The 23,432-nt window shown below is 38.2% G+C and overlaps 1 pseudogene; it reads right to left on the bottom strand.

Annotated features, from left to right (window-relative positions):
• Positions 1-651: 651 nt before the first annotated feature.
• On the bottom strand, positions 652-18,970 carry LOC100758779 (annotated as a pseudogene).
• Positions 18,971-23,432: the final 4,462 nt, after the last annotated feature.

Below are 23,432 nucleotides of genomic sequence, written 5' to 3' on the forward strand. Positions count from 1 at the left end.
CATGATAGTCAAATTTAAGCAATATTTTTCTATAAACCCAAACCTAGAGAAGGTTCTAGAAGGAAAATTCCAACCACAATAGGCTAACTACAACTATGACAACAAAGGGAAAAAATAAAATCAGAATCAGTAAGTCAAAAGAAGAAAAGTAAACACACACACACACACACACACACACACACACACACACACACACACATCACAGTGGACACCAGCAATAACATAACAGTAATCAACAATCATTAGCCATTACCATCTTTCAATATCAGTGTTCTCAATTCTCTAATAAAACAGAATAACAGAATCGATGTGAAAAAAGGATCCCTACTTTTGCTGCATCTAAGAAATTCACCTGAACATCAAGAATAGACATTTCCTCAGGATAAAAGGTTAGAAAAGTTATTCCAAACAAAGTGACATGAGAATCAAGCTGGTGGAGCCATTTTGATAGCTAATAAATAGATTCAAACCAAAACTAACCAGAAGAGATAGGGAAAGACACTGCAAATTCATCAGAGGAAAGAATCCACAAAGATGACACTTTAATTCTTAGTGTGTATGCTTCAAACATAAGGTCACCAAAGTTTGTAAAAGGAACATCACTACAGCTTAAGCCACACATTAACCCTCACACACTGATAGTAGGAGAGGTCAATATTCCACATTTAGATGATATAAAAGCAATTGTCTTGGATCGTCTTTGCTTCTCAGAGTCACCTGACACAAGCGACCTGCATGCCGGACCCAGTTCGGCGGCGGGTTCTCAACTCTGAACACCCAGAGCAGCCCGCCTCCATCCACGGGCCCAGGACCCTGCACCCCCGAACACTGCCGACACCCGGGGAACAGTGACACCTCCATTCATGAGAAGAGGACCGACATCAGAGTATTGTATCTGTTTGCATCTACCAGAAGAGAACCTAGGTCCGACACCCACCAGGAGAACAAGAAACTCTTGCTACACCCACCAGAAGAAAGGATGAGAAGTAGACAAGGTAAAAACGCATCCAACACCAGAAGACCCAATATGACACCACCAGAGACTAGGAACCATACACCAGTAAGACCTCAACATCAAAATGCAGATGAACCAGAAGAGATTGACCTTAAAAACATCTTCAGGAAAATGATAGAGGACCTCAAAGAGGACATGAGAAAATCCCTTAAAGAAATGGAAGAAAAAACTAACCAAATAATACAAGATATCAATCTTCAAGTCAATAAATATCAATCTCTCAAGGAAAGAGTTCAAGACCTAAAATCTGAAATGAAGACAGCACAATCTGAGGCAATGTTGGAAACAGAAAAGCTGGGTAAATGATCAGAAACTACAGATGTAAGCATAACCAACAGAATACAAGAGATGGAAGAGAGAATCTCAGGAGTTAAAGACACACTAGCAGAAATAGATTCATCAACCAAAGAAAAGTCTTAAGTCCAACAAATCCCTAACACAAAATATCCAGGAACTATGGGATACTGTGAAAGGACCAAACTGAAGAATAATAGGTATAGAAGAAGGTGAAGAAATCCAACTCAAAGGCACAGAAAAAATATTCAACAAAATCATAGAAGAAAACTTTCTCAGCCTAAAGAAAGACATACAAATGAAAATACAAGAAGCCTACCGAACACCAAATAGACTGAACCAAAAAAAAGGTCACCTCGCCACATAATAATCAAAACAACAAACATACACAACAAAGAGAAAATACTAAGAGCAACACAGGAAAAAGGTCAAGTAACCTATAAAGGCAAACCTATCAGAATCACACCTGACTTTTCCTTGGAAACTCTGAAAGCCAGAAGATCCTGGATAGATATTGTACTGACACTAAGAGACCATGGATGCCAGCTCAGACTACTATACCCACCAAAGCTTTCAATCATTATACATGGATAAAACAAGATATTCCATGACAAAATCAGATTCAAACAATACATATCCACCAATCCAGCCCTAGAGAAAGTATTGGAAGGAAAACTCCAACCCAGGGAAGTTAACTACAGCCAGGAAAACATAGGCAATAGATAATCCCAATTTACCAACAGCCAAAAGGAAAAAGGGACAGAATCTCACACATAATCTCACCACCATCACCAAATCAAAAGCAAACAAGAATGAACAATAATCAATGGTCATTAATATCCATCAACATTAATGATCTCAACTCACCTATAAAAAGACACAGATTAGCAGAATGGATAATAAGACAGAATCCTTCTTTCTGCTGCATACAAGAAACTCACCTCAACCTCAAAGACAAACGGTACCTAAGAATTAAGGTTGGGGAAAGATCTTCCAATCAAATGGACTCAGGAACAAGCAGGAGTAGCAATCCTAATATCCAATAAATTGGACTTTAAACTAAAATCAGTCGAAAGAAATGAAGAAGTTCACTTCCTACTCATCACAGGAGAAATGCATGAGGATGAAGTCTCAATTCTGAACATTTATGCCTCAAATACAAAAGCATCCACATTTGTAAAAGAAACATTACTAAAATTCAAATACAACATAAAACCGCACGCACTTATAGTGGGAGATTTCAACACCCCACTCTTACCACTGGATAGAAACACCAGACAGAAACTTAACAAAGAAACAATAGATGTAATAGAAGTTACGGCTCAATGGGACTTAACAGATATCTATAGAATATTCCACCCAAATACAAAACAATTTACCTTCTTCTCAGCACCACATGGAACCTTCTCTAAAATCGGCCACATACTCGGCAACATAGCAAACCTCAACAGGTACAAAAAACTTGAAATAACCCCCTGTGTCTTATCAGACCACCATGCTTTAAAATTAGAATTCAACAACACGAACTACAGAAAACCTACAAACTCATGGAAATCAAGTAACACCCAATTGCACAATTCGTGGGTCCAGGAAGATTTAAAAAAAGAAATTAAAGATTTCCTAGAATTCAATGAGAATGCAGACACAACATACCCAAACCTATGGGATACCCTGAAAGCAGTGCTAAGAGGAAAGTTCATGGGTCTAAATGCCCACATGAAGAAACAGGAGAATAATCACACTAGAGAATTAACATCACAACTGAAAGGTTTAGAAAACAAAGAAGCCAATACACCCTGGAGGAGCAGACGCCAGGAAATAATCAAATTGAGGGCTGAAATCAATAAAATGGAAACTAGGAGAACAATACAAAGAATCAATATAACAAAAAGTTGGTTCTTCGAGAAAATCAACAAGATAGACAAACCTTTATCCAAAGTTACCAAACAACAAATAGTGAACATGCAAATTAATAAAATCAGGAATGAAAATGGTGTCATAACAACAGACACAGAGGAAATCCAGAGAATCTTCAGGTCATACTTTGAAAACCTATATTCCTCAAAATTTGAAAAATCTAAAGGAAATGGACAATTTTCTGGACAGATTTCACTTTCCAAAATTAAATCAAGAACAGATAAGCAACTTCAATTGATCTATAACCTCTAATGAAATTGAAGCAGTTATTAGAAGTCTCCCAACCAAAAAAAAGCCCAGGGCCACATGGCTTCAGTGCAGAATTCCACCAGAAATTCAAAGTACAGCTAATACCAATTCTCCTCAAAGTATTCCATACAATAGAAGCAGAAGGGTCATTACCAAACTCTTTTTATGAGGCCACAATAACCTTGATACCCAAGCCACACAAAAACACAACTAAAAAGAGAACTACAGACCAATATCCCTCATGAACATTGATGCAAAAATTCTCAATAAAATATTGGCAAATCGAATCCAAGAACACATCAGAGAAATCATTCATCCTGATCAAGTAGGCTTCATCCCAGGGATGCAAGGATGGTTCAACATAGGAAAATCCATCAATGTAATCCACCATATAAACAGACTGAGGAAAAAAATCACATGATCACCTCACTAGATTCGGAAAAAGCCTTTAACAAAATCTAACACCCCTTCATGATAAAGGTCCTGGAGAAATCAGGGATAACAGGAACATACCTCAACATAATAAAAGCAATATACAGCAAGCCAACAGCCAACATCAAATTAAATGGTGAGAAACTCAATACAATTCCTCTAAAATTAGGTACAAGACAAGGCTGTCCACTCTCTCCATACCTCTTCAATATTGTCCTTGAAGTTCTAGCTAGAGCAATAAGACAACAAAAGCAGATTAAGGGAATACAAATTGGAAAGGAAGAAGTCAAACTCTCACTATTTGCAGATGATATGATAGTCTACATAAGTGACCCGAAAAACTCTACCAGGGAACTCCTGTAGCTGATAAATACCTTCAGCAAAGTGGCAGGATACAAGATTAACTCCAAAACATCTGTAGCCCTACTTTATACAGATGACACATTGGTGGAGAAAGAAATCAGAGAAGCATCACCCTTTACAATTGCCACAAACAACATAAAATACCTTGGAGTAACACTAACCAAAAATGAAAGACATGTACCATAAGAATTTTGAGTCTCTAAAGAAAGAAATTAAAGAAGATACCAGAAAATGGAAAGATCTTCCATGCTCTTGGATAGGTAGGATCAACATAGTAAAAATGGCAATCTTGCCAAAAGCAATCTACAGATTCAATGCAATCCCCATCAAAATCCCAACACTATTCTTCACAGACCTTGAAAGCACAATTCTCAACTTGATATGGAGAAAAAAGGCCCAGGATATCCAAAATATCCCTATACAATAAAGGAACTTCTGGAGGCATCACCATCCCTGACTTTAAGCTCTATTACAGAGCTATAGTCCTGAAAACAGCTTGGTATTGGCACAAAAATAGACTGGTAGACCTATGGAATAGAATTGAAAGCCCTGATATTACCCCACACACCTATGAACACCTGATTTTTGACAAACCATCTAAATTTATATGATGGAACAAAGAGAACATCTTCAACAAATGGTGCTGGCATAACTGGTTGCAGACATGTAGAAGACTGCAGTTAGACACAAGCCTATCACCTTGCACAAAACTTAAGTCAAAATGGCTCAAAGATCTCAATATAAATCCATCTACACTGAACCTATTAGAAGACAAAGTGGGAAATACACTTGAATTATTCTGTACAGGAGACCCCTTCTTGAACATTACACCAGTAGCCAGACACTGAGATCAACAATTGATAAATGGCACCTCCTGAAACTGAGAAGCTTCTGTAAGGCAAAGGAGACTGTCAGCAAGACAAAACAGCAGTCCATAGACTGGGAAAAGATATTCACCAAACCCACATCTGACAGAGGGCTTATCTCCAAAATATACAAAGAACTCAAGAAGCTAGTCCCCCCAAAACCAAACAACCCAATTAAAAAGTGGGGTACAGAACTAAATAGACAATTCTCAATAGAGGAATCTAAAATGGCTGAAAGACACATGAGAAAGTGTTCAACATCTTTAGTCATCAGGAAAATGCAAATCAAAACAACTCTGAGATTCCATCTTACTCCTGTCAGAATGCCTAAATCAAAAATACCAATGACAGTTTATGCTGGAGAGGATACAGAGAAAGAGGAACACTCCTCCACTGCTGGTGGGAGTGCCAACTCAGCCACTGTGGAAATCAGTATGGCCTCAAGAAAATGGGAATGAGTCTACCACAAGATCTAGCAATTCCACTCCTAGGCATATACCCAAAAGAAGCACATTCATATAAAAAGGACATATGTTCAACAATGTTCATAGCAGCATTATTTGTAATAGCTGCTATGAATAATTTGAAATTGGCAGCAGCCTAGATGCCCCTCAACCAAAGAATGGATAGAGAAATTGTGGTACATTTACACAATGGAGTACTACTCAGCAGAAAAAAAACAATGGAATCTTGAAATTTGCAGGAAAATAGATGGAACTCGAAGAAACCATTTTGAGTGAGGTAACCCAATCACAAAAAGACAAACATGATATGTACTCACTCACATGTGGACCTGCTTTATGATACATAGTAGTGACCATGCTTTATCTGAGCTGTTTTCAAGTTGCTCAGAATGGTTTCCTTCCAGATGATGATTGAGAAGCTAATTTAAAATAAAATGGTGTCAAATACCATAACAGTAACAGAACTGTGCTGTTTTCAGGGATTTTGTTTTTTACTTTGGTGTTGTTGTTGTTTCTTTGTTTGTTTGTTTTTGTCCTTTGTTTTTTTTTAAATGGAGTGTGCTGGATGTGTCTACAATTTTGTTCAAATGACTGCAGAACCTGGAAAAGCTGTTGCTGCTATTGATGCATAACATATTGCCAATATTGCTCTTCATATGTATATATATATATATATATATATATATACATATATATTCAATATATATATGTATTGAAACTCAAACATGTGATGAATCCAAGGTGTTTCAGTGAATGCTCATGTGTGCATGCAAATTTGATTTCATCTTTAGCAAGTAGTAAAGTTATATCCTTGCCAAAAAAAAATTAAGTGACACACTGGAAGACCAATGTCACACAATTTCAATTTTATGTGTAACCTAGAAATGATGAACTTATAGGAACAGAGAGCAGAATTGTGGCTATTAGGCTTCAATGTGGGTCTTTTAACAATGGGGAAATGATTGGTTTAAGGATATAAAACTGCAGTTGGACAAGAGGCATGGACTCTCTGAAGTCTTGAGGTCTACTGAGAGCATGATAAATATGGTTGATGACAATATGCTATATTTTAAAAGTTGTGAGATAGTATACTTTAGGTATTCTCAAAACAAAATGATAAATATGTGTGATATAACATGTTAATTGGTTTAATTTAGCCATGGCATTGTGAACATACTGTATTCTGCATCATGATTGTGCATGACTTTATTTATGAGCTAAGTAAATGAATGGATAAAAAAAAGAAAATGGGAATGAGTCTACCACATGATCCAGCAATTCCACTCCTAGGCATATACCCAAAAGAAGCACATTCATATTACAAGGACATATGTTCAACCATGTTCATAGCAGCATTATTTGTAATAGCCAGAAACAGGCAGCAGTCCAGATGCCCCTCAACTGAAGAATGGATAGAGAAATTGTGGTACATTTACACAACGGAGTACTACTCAGCAGAAATAAACAACGGAATCTTGAAATTTGCAGGAAAATGGATGGAACATGAAGAAACCATTCTGAGCGTGTTAGCCCAATCACAAAAAGACAAGTATGATATGTACTCACTCATATGTGGACCTGCTTTATGATACATAGTAGTGACCATGATTTATCTGAGCTGTTTTCAATGATGTTGCTCAGAATGGTTTCCTCCCAGATAATGATTGAGAAGATACTTTAAAAAAATGATGTCAAGTACCACAAGAGTAACAGAACTGTGCTGTTTTGGGGGATTTTGTTTTTTACTTTGGTGTTGTTGTTTGTTTGTTTGTTTTTTGTTCTTGTCTTTGTTTTTTTTTAAATGGAGTGTGCTGGATGTGTCTACAATTTTGTTCAAATGACTGCAGAACCTGGAAAAGCTGTTGCTGCTATTGATGCATAACATATTGCCAATATTGCTCTTCATATATATATATATATATATATGTGTGTGTGTGTGTGTGTGTGTGTGTGTGTGTGTGTGTATGTGTGTGTGTGTGTGTATACCAATTGAAACTCAAATATATGATGAATCCAAGGTGTTTCAGTGAGTGCTCACCTGTGCATGCAAATTTGATTTCATCTTTAGTAAGTAGTAAAGTTATATCCTTGCCAAAAAAAATTAAGTGACACACTGGAAGACCATTGTCACACAATTTCAATTTTATGTGTAACCTAGAAATGATGAATTTATGGGAACAGAGAGCAGAATTGTGGCTATTAGGCTTCAATGCGGGTCTTTTAACAATGGGGAAATGATTGGTTTAAGGATATAAAACTGCAGTTGGACAAGAGGCATGGACTCTCTGAAGTCTTGAGTTACAAGTGACTACCAGAGCTGAGGGACTCCTGCATGTGGAGGAGTTAAGTATCTGGGCTCCCAGAAGGCCCTACTATCTAGGCCCTTGTCACCAGTGTCTCATCCCAAGCCTCATCCCAACTATCCCCCACCACATCAGCAACCACCAGAGCCAAGACCCTGCCTGTACCTGGAAGAGCAATCATCAGAGTCACAGGCCACACCTGACCAATTAGAGGAAGAGATGAATAGACTACAGTGTAAGAACACATCGAACAACATAAAGAGCAATACACCACCACCAGAAGCCAGTGTTTTTATAACAGCAATACCTGAACATCCCAGTGCAGATTAAGCAGAAGAAAAAAACCTTAAAAATAACTTTATGAAGTTGATAGAGGCCCTTAAAGAGTAAATGAAAAATTCCATTAAAGAAGTGGAGGAAAAGACTAACAAAAGATTGGAAGAAATCAACAAATTCCTTAAAGAAAGTCGAGAAAAAAAATAATCAAACAGGTGCAAGAAACAGTCCTTAGACTGTTTCAAATCTTAACTTGAAAACTGAAATAGAGGCAATAAAAAATACAAACTGAGGGAATTCTGGAAATGTAAAATCAGGGTAAATGTTCTTTAACTACAGAAGCAAGCATACCCAACAGAATACAATGGGCATTGAAGATTCAAAAGAGGAAATAGATTCATTGGTGTAAATGAATGTTAAATCCAACAAATTCTTAACACAAAATCTGGAAGACCATGAAAAACCAAACCTAAGAATAATAGGGATAGAGGAAGTTGAAGAGGTCCATCTCAAAGGCACAGGAAACATATTCAAGAAAATCATAGAAGAAAACTTTCCCAACCTGAAGAAGTACATGTCTATGAAATATAAGAAGCTTACAGAACACCAAATTGACTGAACAAAAAAATGTGCCCTATCCAAATAATATTCAAAACACTTAGCATACAGAATAAAGAATGAATATTAAGAGCTGCAAAAGAAAAGACCACATAACATAATAAGGCAGACCTAACAGAATTACACCTGATTTCTCAATGGAAACTCCAAAAGTGAGAAGGTCCTAGATAGACGTTCTGCAGACAGTAAGAGACCACGGATACCAGCCCAGACTACTACACCCAGCAAAACTTTCAAGCACCCACACAGAGAAAACAAGATATTCCATGCAAAACCATATTTAAACACTAACTATCCACAAATCCAGCACTACAGATATGATAGGTATGATTTCAAGGTCAAACAGATTTTGTATAAACAGGTCATCTTCAAAAACTTCAGAAATCTACAGAATATTGCATTTAAAATCCTTTAATAACATAGGTTCTTTTTTATGACAATGAGACATGTTTGCTCTTGGCTGCACAAATATATTTCAGGGAAGATGATTGGCATTGAAGAAACCCCACATGGAGTTTATTTCCTTTGTGGCAAAAGTAACCACTGGGCAAGAGCATGCCCTTGCCTTCACTGGTGACAGTATGCAGTCCAAATTGGACAAATAGGACCACAAAGAGAGTGACTGCAAACCTTGCCAAGACAAGGTAGGATAGTCTTTCAAAAATTCTGCTTCACAGAAAAGTCCATGAGATATGTGAGACCTATAGGCCAAAGATAGATGCCCCAACATTACAGAGCAACTTTGGGTAACTCTCCAGGCAGCTAGCTGTTTTTGCCATTTCTCACATTTTTTTTTTCTGGAAATGCTTGTTTGTGCTTCCTGTTTGCCTAGTTAATATTATTTCCTTCTCAGATCCCTGTAGGGGAAGCTGTAGCCACGCCTTCTTAGGGGCTGGCTACAAGAGTACCTGAGGGCTTGTGAGGGCGTGGTCAGAGTGAGTAGGGGGACTGCGTTTTCGGTTTCGGTTTCTCTTTGCTTCTTGCTGTACAGACTACCACCGGCTGGCTGGTCCGCTCTGTAAGTAAGGCTTTTCCCTATTAAATACCGTTATATTTCTACCTGACTCCGTATTGGTAATTACCTACTATAGATCCCTCAGGTTGTTGAAGAATAGATAGTTGTAGTTTTCCTCGTTTACCAGACTCAGATAAGAAACTCACTAAAGATATGTAAAATGTAAAAGGTTGAAAGACATTAAAAGATCATTTGATAAGGCAAATTATAATAGAAAATAAATTAGGTATAAGACTTTGAACTCACCATGATAGTATAGATAGTGAAGATTTTTCTCTGAATTTGTCAAATGCAAATGGACTAGACATTATTAATGTGCTTATTGCCTGTATATATTATATATACTTATTATACTTATTTTTTATTTATGAACAATAATTTTACATATCAGTCCCCCTGTTCCCTCTCCCTCCCATCTTCCCATGCTCCATATCAACCCCACAATTAACCCTCCACCTGCTCCTCAAGGATAGTGAGGCCTTCCATGGGGGGGGGGGACTCATCAAAGCCTGCCACTTATTGTAATTATTGTATATAGCTTTTCTTAGGTTGGTTGTAGCCTTCTCTTTTTTGTATTAGACAAACAGTTGAATTGTGGTGACATATTATTCATAATTTATTAAAGCCAATGGATTTTAAAATTGCAAAGCAACCATACTACTTAGCCATAGAATCGTAGGCAGTGGTGGCATACATCTTTAATCCCAGGACTCAGGAGACAAAGGCAAATGGATCTCTCTGAGTTCAAGGCCACCCAGGGCTACACAAGATTGAAACCATCTAAAAGAGTAACAGAGCTCATTCTATTAATCCCAGCATTAGAGAGATATTAATGATGGAAGCTAGGTCTTCAGTAGTTAGTATCAGGCATGGTTTCTCCAGCATTGATGAGGAGAAGCATCAATCTAAAAGGATCAGCCCTTTTAGCCTGAAGTAGAGGTAAGAGCCAGTGGCTTGGCTGTTTTGCTTTTCTGATCTTCAGCTTGAAGTCTGAACCCCAACAGTCTCAGGGTCAATATTTTAACCTTTTTTAAAAATTTAAAATAGAAACAATCTTGTTTTATGTGTCAATCCCAATTCCCTCTCCCTTCCCTTCTCCCCTGTCCCCCAGTGTTTCCCTAACCCACCCTTTTCTGCTCCCCAGGGTGGGTGAAGCCTTCCATGAGGCATCTTCAAAGTCTGTCATATCATTTGGAACAGGGCATAGACCCTCTCCTGTATGTCTAGGCTGAGAGAGTATCCTCTCTCTATGTGGAGTGGGCTCCCAAAGTTCATTCATGTACTAGGGATAAATACTGATCCACCGCCAGAGGCCCCATAGATTAACCAGACCTCCAAACTGGCATCCTCATTTAGGGGGTCTGGATTGGTCCTATGCTGGTTTACCAAATATCACTCTGGGGTCTATGAGCTTCCCCTTGTTCAGTTCAAATGTATCTGTGGGTTTCTCCAATCTGGTCTTGTGGGTCATTTATTTTTTGTGTTACACAAAATGAATATCATTTAACATCTGTCAGAAACACTAAGCTCAAACACACAGATAACAGCCTGTGTTGGACAGAATGTGGAGTAAAGGGAACACTCCTCCACTGCTGGTAGGAGTGCAGACTTATACAGTCACACTGGAAATCAGTGTGGCACTTTCTCAGAAAACTGGGAAACAGTCAACATCAAGACCCACCATTACAAATCTTGGGCATATACCCAAAGGGTGTGCACAGGAACACTTTTTCAAATATGTTTATAGTAGCATTATTCGTAATAGCCAGAACATGGAAAGAAACTAGATGCCACTCAATTGAAGAATGGATAAAGAAAATGTGGTACATTTACACAATGATGTATTATTTAGCTGTAAATAAACAATGACATCATGACATTTGTAGGCAAATGGATGGAACTTGAAAGAAAAAAAAAATCTCAGAGTGAGTTAACCCAGACCCAGAATGACAAACACGGTATGTACTCACTCATAGGTGGATATTAGATCTAAAGCAAAGGATAGCCAGACCACAATCCACAGCTCCAGAGAAGCTAGGTAATAAGGAATTTCCTAAGAGGGACACATGGATCACACTGGGAAAGGCAAATAGATGAGAGCTCTTGGGTAAACGGGGGAATGTTGGGGGGATGGTGCAGGGGGTCATCCTGACCCAGCCTCCTGTGGCCTGCTACAGGTATACCTGACCACAACCCCTAGGGCATGGACAGGATGATGTGAGTGCACCTGAAGAGTCAGGGACACACGTGGGAAAGCTCTCTTCTCTCTGTTGCATTGACTTGTTCTGCTTTCCTGCCAGTTGGCTAGGTGCACTGTAAGTAAGACATATTTCCCCAGTAAATATACCCATACCCTATGTGCTTACGTATTGGTGATTCACCACTTATAGATGGTAAAGGAGAGGAAATGGGGATGAGAACATGAGGGAATTGGATGGTCGATTTGGGGGAGGGATGGAGTGGGAGAGCAATGAAAGAGGTATCTCTACAGAGGGAACCATTGGGGGCCTAGAGAGACACCTGATTCTAGGGAAATTCTCAGGGATCCACAAGGATGATCCCAGCTAAGGACCCTAGCAATAATGGAGAGGGTCCCTCACCTGCCATCCCTGTAATCAGATGGGTGGCTACTATGTCTTCATAGAGTCTTTATCTAGTAACTGGTAGAAGCAGATGCAGAGCTCCACAACCAAGCACCAGGCCAAGTTAAGGGAGTCCAGTCAAAAAGAGGGAGAAGGGATATGTGAGCAGCGGGTTGGAGGTGTGTGTGTGTGTGTGTGTGTGTGTGTGTGTGTGTGTGTGTGTGTGTGTGTGTGTGTGTGAAGATTATGATGTGGAATCCACAGAGACAGCTGACCCAAACTTGTGGTAGCTCATAAACTCTAGATCCTGCCTGGGGAGACAACATGGGTCCAAACTAGTCCTTCTGCATGTAGGTGACAGTTTTGTAGCCAGCGCTGTTTGTGGGACCCCTGGCAGTAGGACAATGATCTATCACTGGTACATGAGCTGGCATTTTCCATATGGTGGGATACCTTGCTTGGCCTGCTAGGGAAGGGTGCTTGGTCCTGTCTCAACTGACTGTGTCAGGCTTTGTTGACTCCCCATGGGAGGCCTTACCCTTTCTGAGGAGTAGATTGTTGTGATTTGGAGGGAGGTGGGGGAGGAGCGAGAGGAGGTGAGGGAGGGGGAACTGTGGTTGGTAGGTAAAATGAATAATTTTTCTTCTATCCACATACTTGTTCCTATTCCACACCTCTCTCTACATCATTCAGGCCTTTTAAATTTGCCATAGTATCTACAATTGCAAATACATCCAGATTAATTTTCATGTACAAGACTTGCAAGTATTCAATACACTATATGATGATGCCAATGCTCATGTTAATACAGAACAGTTTATGATTTGTGATTAGATTGGAGTTTGTTTCACATTATCTGTCTTTTGTATTATCTGCTAGATTGTTTTAGCTTTTCTTTTTGGTTCTTATTTTAAAGAACAGGGCTAATGTGCACTAATGAAAAATTCACTTTATTTCTTTTAGGCTTACTCATACACATAATAAATATGAACTATTAAATTTGACCAATATATTAAGTGTATAAATGTGAATTAACATGTCATTTTTATACATGTATATACATGCACATACAAATGTAATTACCTATATACACATATAAGTATATAAATATATATTAATACTTTACCTGCCTCCCTTTAATTAGGTAATAATCAATGAAGTCCCAGGGATTTGTAACATCCAATGATTCTGCATGTTCTTTTATTTTCTCCAAAAATAACTTTTAAGATAAGTATAATTTTTAAAGAATATGTTATGACTTCCTGGAGAGTAATCAAGCAGAGCAGGAAAAATATTGCAAACCTATAAAAATGCAAAAAATTGCTAAATGAATACACTGTAATGATAAAATTAAGACATATTTATAGCATGCAGCAAGCCTGATTTGCGGTTAGAGCTTAGATATAAATGTTCTGCTCCTTGAGAAAGTGGTTTATTTTCATACATAGTAATTCTCTATTCTAATAGATTTGAGGGAGAAACCAAATTTCCCTAAATTGTCAAAGACCATAGTAAATTTTCCACATTTATGAATCTTTTTGGTGTGTAGCACATTCATGCTAGATCATTGATGGTTCATATGAATTTTTTCTGCAAGTTGGAAATTATATATGAGCAGATTATTTATAGTCAGCTGACAGTAGTAGTTAAGATGGTTGGGTGACCTGATTTACAGTAGAAATCTAAAGCCTGAAGATATTGTTACTATCAACTAGTATTTTTGGGGTGGGGGGTTGAGACAGGGTGTCTCTGTGTAGCTTTGGAGCCTATACTGGCACTCCCTCTGGAGACTAGGCTGGCCTCGAACTCACATAGATCCACCTGCCTCTGCCTTCCAAGTGCTGGGATTAAATGCATGTACCACCAAATCCCGGCTCTACTAGCTTTTTATATAAAAAGAGTATATAGAAGTGGGTGGGGTTCAAAAATGCCTTGAAATCAGTTAGACACAATACCCCTCAGGGACTGTGTGCATATGTAGGGTATGCAAGTGATTCAGACAATTTTTTCCAGGCATACTCACTGATGATAAATATTAAATTCATAAAATAAGATTATATATACACATATATCACAATAACTTCTATTGCAATGTCCAGGAGATGCCAATTCAGCACTGGAAAACTCTGTGGAGCTTTTCCAGTCATAAGCACCATCAAACCATTCATCTTGTCATTTCTACCCGTCACTCTGTCAACTAGGACCCCAGCTGATGCATCAAACCACTGAAGCTACTCAGTGTTTCCTGGCAATTGTCATCACCACAAATGTTTTTCCTCTTGTAAGAGAATAGTATGTTTTAACTAAAATATTCCTACATTTTCATATGATAAAGATGAATGTAATTGTTGAAAAAAAGCCAATAAATTTACTTAGTAGAAGAATGTCTTATGAATGACTGGTCAACCATCTAGAAGTAAATACAGTATTCTATACAAAGAGTTCTGTGGAAGTCAATGCTAAAAGCCAATGTATAGGAAGGTATCAGGCTCGAGCCATTCTAACATTTTCCCTCATATCTTTCTACTTTTATAGCAAATGACTTAGCTCTTCCCCCAGATAATTATTCCATAATTTGTTATGGACAAATTATGTTATATGTTATGGGCCAGAACTGTGGTGTCTTCTCAGCTCTCTGCTTGGTCCATATTGAGTTTGACTCATAAGAAAGAAAGACCATACATGTGTTCTCAGGAGGAAAGGAAATTGACTTCACCTGTATCCATGGGGAGCTCAGAATCTCGGTGTTCTCTTCCACAATTTTCACCAAGTTAAGAAAATGCTTATCTTTATAATCAAAACGATTTTTGGAGAACAACGGAGCAGATGACATTGCAGGGAGCACATGCCAGGATGAAGGTGGGGTCACAGGGTAAGCCATTAAAATACACAGAGAGGACACTTTGCCTTTGTTAGCAGGTAAAGTATTTTATAAGTTTTAAGCAGTGTCTTAATTAGTAATCTTAACAGCCAATACTCATCTAATGAAGAATCAATAATAAACTTAACCTTAATCTTGAATTGGCCTTCTTGGTGGTTAAGTAATGGAAGATCATGTCTACTGTGTTGCTTATGCACGGTAATCTGAGCTGCAAATGCTATTTTGTTCAAAAGACTTTTATAAACCTAATGTTCTAATGATCATAGCTCAGTTACTTTTGCTTGCTATGTCTATAGATCATATAGAACTGAGGATGAAATTAAATGGTAGAGATCTGGAATTTTTCTTTTTAACGAATACTAGTAAACAGCATGCAGTGTTCTAGTAAAGAGAACAAAAATGACAATGCTATAGTTACATTCAGGAATAAGAAGAACAATATGAAAAGCAATATACATCATTGGTATATGGAAGAAAAAGTAAGATCTGCCTACAAAACTAAATGATGTGACAGCCTTTATTTTTAATATCCATCCCAGGTGGGGAAAATAAATGAGGAAACCAATGAAGACTTTTCTTTTCTCATGTGCATGTTTCAACCAATTAATTTTGTTCCTTAAGCAATAAATATTTTGCACTGGGTGTAAGTGCATGTCTTTAGCTACAGCTCTTGTGAAGCAGAGATAGGTGGCTTTCTGAGTGCAAGGCCAGCCTGGTCTACAGAATGAGCTCCAGGAGAGCCACAAGATTTAGAACTAATGAAGATAATTCTCATTACAAAACTTACCAGGTAAGTGACATTCAATGTATTACCAAAGGAATAGTCATCAATTTTCTAACACAAAAGAGGAAATGTGAAAATAATATGCAAAACTAAGACATGTAGGGAACTACTAGAGAGACAATGAAAACATTTCTTGTTTAGTTATATGAATCATAGGATAAATTTCTAAGTGAGTAAATTTTGAGTATTCATGTTGAAATGTGGTTTGGTATAAGATATGAATCTAAACACTAAGTGGTTTGTAAGAAAAAATAATGAAAAATTGTGAAATCATGTTATAAAAAGCAATACAATAATTGGTGAAAATTCTATTACACTTAGCTAAGAAATTAAGATCATACATTACATTACTGTTATGAAGGACTGTGAAAATGATCCCTGAAGAAATCAAGGATATAGAAATGAAGCAATGGAGAGAAATGCAGTTAAAAAAACTGAACATCAATATCATGTAATTTAGGTTGCTTAATATACTTGACAACATTGTCACCATTATTAGTATCTGGTTAGATGATGTGCAATAGGGAATCTACACTTGTGTTAAGGAGAATGCATAGCTCCAAAATGCAATGGAGAGTTAGTATGAGGTCTCATTATAAATAAAAGAAAGTTTTGAATACTTTAGGAACAATGTGACCTACACAATCATATAAGACCAGTAATTCTCAACTTTCTTAATGCTTTTACCCTTTAAAATGGTTCTTCATGTTGTGGTGATCCCCAAACATAAATTTATTTTCATTGCTAATTCCTAACTGAAATTTTGCTACTGTTAAGAATCATATCGTAAATATTCGTGTTTTTCAATGGTCTTAGGTGACCACTGTGAAAGGGTCAATCCACTGCCTAACAGTTGAAAACCCACAGGATGAGAGCTGTTTTACCAGACCAAGATGCAAAAATTACATTATTATTATTTGGTATTTCGAGTCAGGGTTTCTCTGTGTAGCTTTGGAGCCTATTCTGGCAGTTGCTCTGGAGACCAGGGTGGTCTTGAACTCAAAGAGATCTGCCTACCACTTCCTCCTGAGTGCTGGGATTAAAGACGTGTGCCACCAACGAGCTGCTGCAAAAGATTATAAACCTGTACTTACCATTGATTTTCCTCAGTTCCTCCACAAAGCACTGTGCTTCCTCTTGAACACGGTGCTCAAGGCTCCTTTTTCCCATGCCCAAATTCTGTAGGGTGATGAGGGAAAAGGGCCTCACATCTTTCCATCTGCTTCCATTGCTAAAAAGAATTCCTGAACAAATGGAAAAAGTAGAGGGTAGATGTCAGAGATAGAAGAGAGAGCTGATTAGGGGTAGCCATAGAGTCCCAACCTGTGTGTGTCTGAGGAGCAAGTACAGATTTTGTTTTCCATCCTCAGGCTCACTATGGACACTCCCTATCACACACATCAGTACATGCACACTTACCAAGGCCATTAAACATTTTATCAAGAGCTGGGCTCCTTCATCTTCCAGAAAACTCCTCCCCATGGTCAATCAGAGCTTCCTTCACTGCTTCATACCCATGCAGCACTACAGTGGGCTGTTGGCCAAAATACAGAGTGAACACAGGGCCGTAGACTTTTGAGAGCTGGAAACAGGAAAGAAAAGGTAAATATTAGCACAAAAATAATGTCACCTCATTCTCCATATAGTCAACCTCATTGAGGCTGACTTTATTGTATGTTAATGTTTTTATGCAGGCAAAGTCAGTAGCAAAAATTTCTGCTATCTATCATTATGGTGATTATCACTTATGTTTCTTACAGTAGCCTAGGCAAATACCCAGGTAGTTGAACCATAGATGACTATGAAACTAAATAAATTAAAACATTTGCCAGATCTCTTTGTCTCATTTCACAAATAAAATGAAGGTGAATAAAAACTCAAAATTGACACTCTGATTATTCATTATTAGATGCATGAACAATTTATAATCATTCTCATGCTCATTCCAATATGAAATCAACATCAATAGTTGAATGGCATCTGTAGGATAGGCTGTGAAACTCCTCCTGTGGAAAACTAGTGAGCCCTATGATAAAGAATAGAAATTTTTGTGAGGTCACCACAAATGCTCATATCCAGTTCCCCTCTATAGTTACAAAAAATGAGAGTGAACACATAGAAGATGAACTTGAGCATCCAACATGGGTAGAATAAACATATTTATTATACAGTGTTCTCTTCCACAGAATATGTTTGTATAAAATGAAAACAGATTTTGGGTACTCCTACATATATTGGTCACACAGTATATGTATTTCATTTTGTGTGTGAGCCCATGCTCATAAGTATTTATTTAAATCATTTAGTTCTTCAGAGTCTAGTATCAGGGTTTATCCCAGTAACAGTTTCTGAAATTCTGACTATTGATTCCTAAATCTTGACCTTTAGGCAAAAACAATGGAAAACAATTATAAAACAAGGATGTGAAGGATATAGAAGGATATAGAACTTTTGGAATCTTGTGATTTATATTATAAAATACAATGACCTAGACATTCTTCTACATGAAACATATTGCTCATTACTGAATTCTTGACCAGGAAAGAGGCAAAAAAGAAAAACCCAGAAGAAATAAAAAACTTTTCCTAAGTTTTGACTATATGATCATTTTTAACAATATTGCCTTCATTATTTCGTTGAAAACATTTGATTTATATCCATTTTCAAAGTTTGAGAAGAGCATAATGCATACTTACTTTGGTAAAGGACTGCTGGATATTCTTCACATCTATCTGGAAGAAATTGCCAGTAAGTGGGAGAGGAGTGGGTCCAGGAGGGAGCTTCCCTCTCTCAGAGCTCTGTCTCCAGAGTGAGAGGAGAAGAAGACAGGAGAGGCTGAGTACCAGGAATGTGACTGGATCCATGGAGACTCTTTTTACTGCACAGAGTTTTGATCATGTGGCCATGTGGCTGCAGAATCAACATGCTATATTTCATTGATTTATTGATTCATCAACAAGATAATATTTAACCTGTCAATGAAGTAGACTTTTACCTAGTGGTAAGCCAACCCAATTGTTCCTTAATCTCATCCTTTTGTAATGTTCACCATGAGATCATTGGGCTTAATTCTACTGAATAGTGTACAAATACTCATTGCTTTTAATTTAAAATAGAATCTCATACAACACATTCTAACCACAGATTACTTTACATACCCTCCTCCAAAATCCCCAGCACCCAACTCCCCTAGATCCACACCCATTTTGCCGAACTTCAGAAAAGAACCTCCAAGAGACAACCAAACAAACAAAACAAAATACAGTAAGATAAGGTAACCCAATAGAAGGATAAGTGTCCCAAGAGCAGGCAACACTGTTCGAAACAACTTTGTCCTAATGCTAGGAGTCCCACAAAAACACCAAGAAAGCAGCCAAAACATAGGCAAATGACATGGTGCAGAACCATGAAGGAGATGTACTTGCTGTTTCAGTTTCTGTGAGTCCATATGAGGCCTGCTTAGTTGATTCAGTGGGCTGTATTCTCATGATACTCTCCATCCCCTCTGATTCTTACAATCTTTTCTCCTCCACTGCTGTATAGGAGAGATCCAATTAAGACCTCAAATTACACTCTTTATCTGCATATTGTATACTGTGTGTCTCTTAGTCACTCCCATCTGATGCTGGAGGAAGCTTCTTTGATGACCACTGGACAAGGCACCAAGCTATGAGTATAGCAGATTCTTATTAATCAGACAGTGCTTGACCACTTCCACAAGTTCTGCACCATTATTACCCCAGCACATCTAACATGCAGGACAGAGTGTTGGTCAAATGTTTTGTGACTGTATTGGTTTCCATGATTCTTTTTCAGTAGCCTACAGAGTACCTCCCCAAACCAAAGAGACTAGAAAATAGGGATGAAGGCTGTATTCAGGAACCAGCTCAACCTCTCTATATTTAATGAGCTGTATAGATGTTGACCTTCGGATGGGGGCCCTGATGCCAGTTTTCTAATAGCAACCCACTGTTTTAGCATCTGCATGGATTATTTAAGGATATGCATGGTACCCCTTTGGTCCCTCCTACAATAGAACAGAAGTCGGATTATGCTTTGTGGGGAGCACATAAGCTTCCCATTGTTTTGCATAGGCAATATAACATATCTATTGATGCTTAATTGCCCCTTCTAATTGTAGAAGGACTTGTCTAATTCTTAGCCAGCTGTTTGGGTAAATTTGGATCACTACCTCCTTATAGAATCTTATTTAAAGGATTTAAATCATCATTAGATACCCCCCAAAAGGGACTCAACCATTGAATATTTTTTAACAACTTCTAAAAAAACTCACTCAAAGATTGTAAACTATCCTTTCTAATTGTTATCTATTAAGCTTTAATTTCTTTGGAATACGACATATGTCCCAAACAATTTTTGAGATTTATTTAAAGTTTCTGAGCAGCCTTTTATAATCTAACCTTCGAAGCTTACAAGGTGATAAAACCTCATTTGTATTTTAGCTGACCTGGCCTAATTTGTATTTATGCTGACACACTCAAGCTCTGAATCTAACAAGGCAGCTGTCTCCTGAGGCTTTTTCTTATAACCCCTTTTAAAATCATGTATCAACTTTTATTTTCTAGATTTTCCTTTTAAAACCATAAAAATTTAGGAGGATCTGTATCCTCTCCACTGCCAAATTTTACAGAATCATCCACAGATTTCCCATGCCCCTAAGCTAATACTATAGGCTTCTGCTATCTTCTTCCTAGGGCTCAAATCATTAATTTTTCCTGTTAAGACATTGACTGACTGACTGGATGCTTTTTTTGACTGTATTTAGAGCGATTCTGGTAGTTTTTTAAAATATATCTGAGACAATGTAACTATCTCTCTAATCAATCCAAGGCAATTTAGGCAGTTCCTTTCATCTGCATTCACAAATTCACAATCATATCATGCATCCAAATGTGGCCACACCGATCATTCATAACTTTCATACATCTTACATTTCTCCTTTTGCCTAGGTTATGATCAGTTTGTTGAAAAGAAAAATCCTTAGTTGAAATTTCTCCTGAGACACTAGCTATAGTCAATTCTTGAAATATGAGCATCCAAAATTTGAATAGATCTAAGCTTAAATATGTGGTCCTTTCTCCTCCATAAGGTCTTAAAACACTTTCTGAGTGGCTGTATCAACAGCACTTTTATACATTTGATTGGCATCAGCCATAGTGGCATCTCCCAAGGCTGTAAGTTACCCTAAAGTGCTCCAGGCCGTCTGACACCCCATCAGCCCATTGTCGAGCCCATTGCAGACACTGACCTGAGCCACTGGCTGAGGGCTGGTGGACTTTGGCCACTGACAGGACTGACCTTGGCCTTAGCTCAACTTTTGCCCTCCTGGCCACTGGAAAATCTATGGCTGTATTTCGGCACAAGACTGATCCCCTACTTTCTCTTCTGTTGAGACTCTGTTTGACCCAGTGCCCTTCCTGATCATGTCCAAAGCTACCTCTAGAAGGCTTTGTGCATTTCTTCCTCCCTATGCCTTGCTTTCTCTTTAGAAATCTTTTTTTTTTTTTTTTTTTTTTTTTTTTTTTTGGTTTTTAGAGACAGGGTTTCTCTGTGTAGCTTTGGAGCCTATCCTGGCACTGGCTCTGCAGACCAGGCTGGCATCAAACTCACAAAGATCTGCCTGCCTCTGCCTCTGCGTCCCAAGTGCTGGGATTAAAGGCGTGTGCTGCCAATGCCCGGCAGAATCACATATTTTTTACTGAAGTTTCCTGAGTGTAAGCTAGTTCCAATATCTGAAAAAAATCTTAATGAACTTACCTATGTCAGTCCTCTTCCTGTGAGACCTTAGTGAGGCCTGGCATGCAGTACCAGCATTCTCATAACCTAGCAGTTTCACAATCAAAGTTTCAACACCCATGTCTCTAACTCTTTTGATTAATGTCCACACAGGATTAGTGACAAATTCTGAAATAACTTCCTAGAATCTTGCCTGCTCTCTCAAACAAATAATCTCCTCCGAACAAGCAGACCTTGGCTACCTGCTTTCAATTTCCCAGGGATAACGCTTCTACAGGAATATTCCTTATCCGTGTCTGGGTAAAAATTGCTGTTGGTCCATACTGGACATAAGCCATCTTTAGTTCCTTGAGCTGTTTGAATGGTATTTGTGCACTAATCCTGCTTATGTTCCCCTGAGCCTCCCTGAGTCTCTCTCTCTCTCTCTCTCTCTCTCTCTCTCTCTCTCTCTCTCTGTCTGTCTCTCTCTCTCTCTCATCCAAGGAAGCCTGTAAATTTCCCATCTCTCGTGAGAGCTATTTAGTTAAATCTTTCAAGCCTCTTAGCTCCTGCTGAATTTTACCACTGGGTATTTGCCTCTCTATATTCCCAGTTTAAAATGAAGGAGGTGAAGTCTCTCCATCTGGGTACTTATTAACTCTCTCTTCCTACTCATCCCAATCATTTGTCCTGTATATTCTTTACCATCCAACTGCCCCTTAGTAGGCATGGAGTTTTCTGTTCTCCATTACATTCCTAGATATCTCCACAGTCCTGCCTGTATGTGAGGCCACACCTATGTCTCCCCAAGCCATGGTGCAACTCAAAGTGCTGACAGAGTCACGGCAGTGGCTTTTGCAAGCAGGAAGGATCCTTTTCAAACTCTTAAACTCTAAAATCTTTTGTACTTGCTTTTGCTTTGTTTCAGCTCTCCTGGCTACTAAACTATACCCAAGTAAATATACAATCATCTGACTAACAATTATCTGCCTGATCTCTATAACTATATGCATATTTACTTTCCATGCTAACTTACTTCTCTTTACCATCTGGCTAATAATTCCTGCTTCATATTTACAATTACCTGTATTTTTCACTCCGGAGTTTCACTCACTACATTTTACTACTTTATCATCTGAGTGACATTTTAGTCTCACATCTACTTTGTGCAACTTCTCTTACTTTAAGGGTTAAATAACCCACTGTACCTTTTTTGTCAGCTGCTGGATGACATTTTCGTCTTATATATTCTTTTGTGTACATTTCTGCTTTAAAGGTTAAATAACCCACTTCAACTTTTTTGTGAGCTGCTGGCTCATGTCTTCCTATTTTATATTACAAATATCTGTTTCCTGTTTCTACAATTATATAGTTTTATTCCTGACTTAATGCTGTTAAGTCACCACATTCGTCCACTTCTTTCTTCTTTTTCCTGCTAGTGCTTCTTCTCAGACTGGTTTGCCCATGAAAACTATCTCTTTGAAGTGTCCATGCCTCTGCCCTGTTCATTGCTTCTTTGGTGTCCCTTTCTTTATGGTGTCCATGGCTTCTTCTCCCGTTCTCAGGCCCAGGGTTTGGGCACAATTTTGTCATGGCCTGGCATGTCTCAGCCTCAAACCATGGAAGCCACGAGGTTT

Source organism: Cricetulus griseus, chromosome 3 (assembly GCF_003668045.3).
Source record: "Cricetulus griseus strain 17A/GY chromosome 3, alternate assembly CriGri-PICRH-1.0, whole genome shotgun sequence".
NCBI lineage: Eukaryota > Metazoa > Chordata > Mammalia > Rodentia > Cricetidae > Cricetulus > Cricetulus griseus.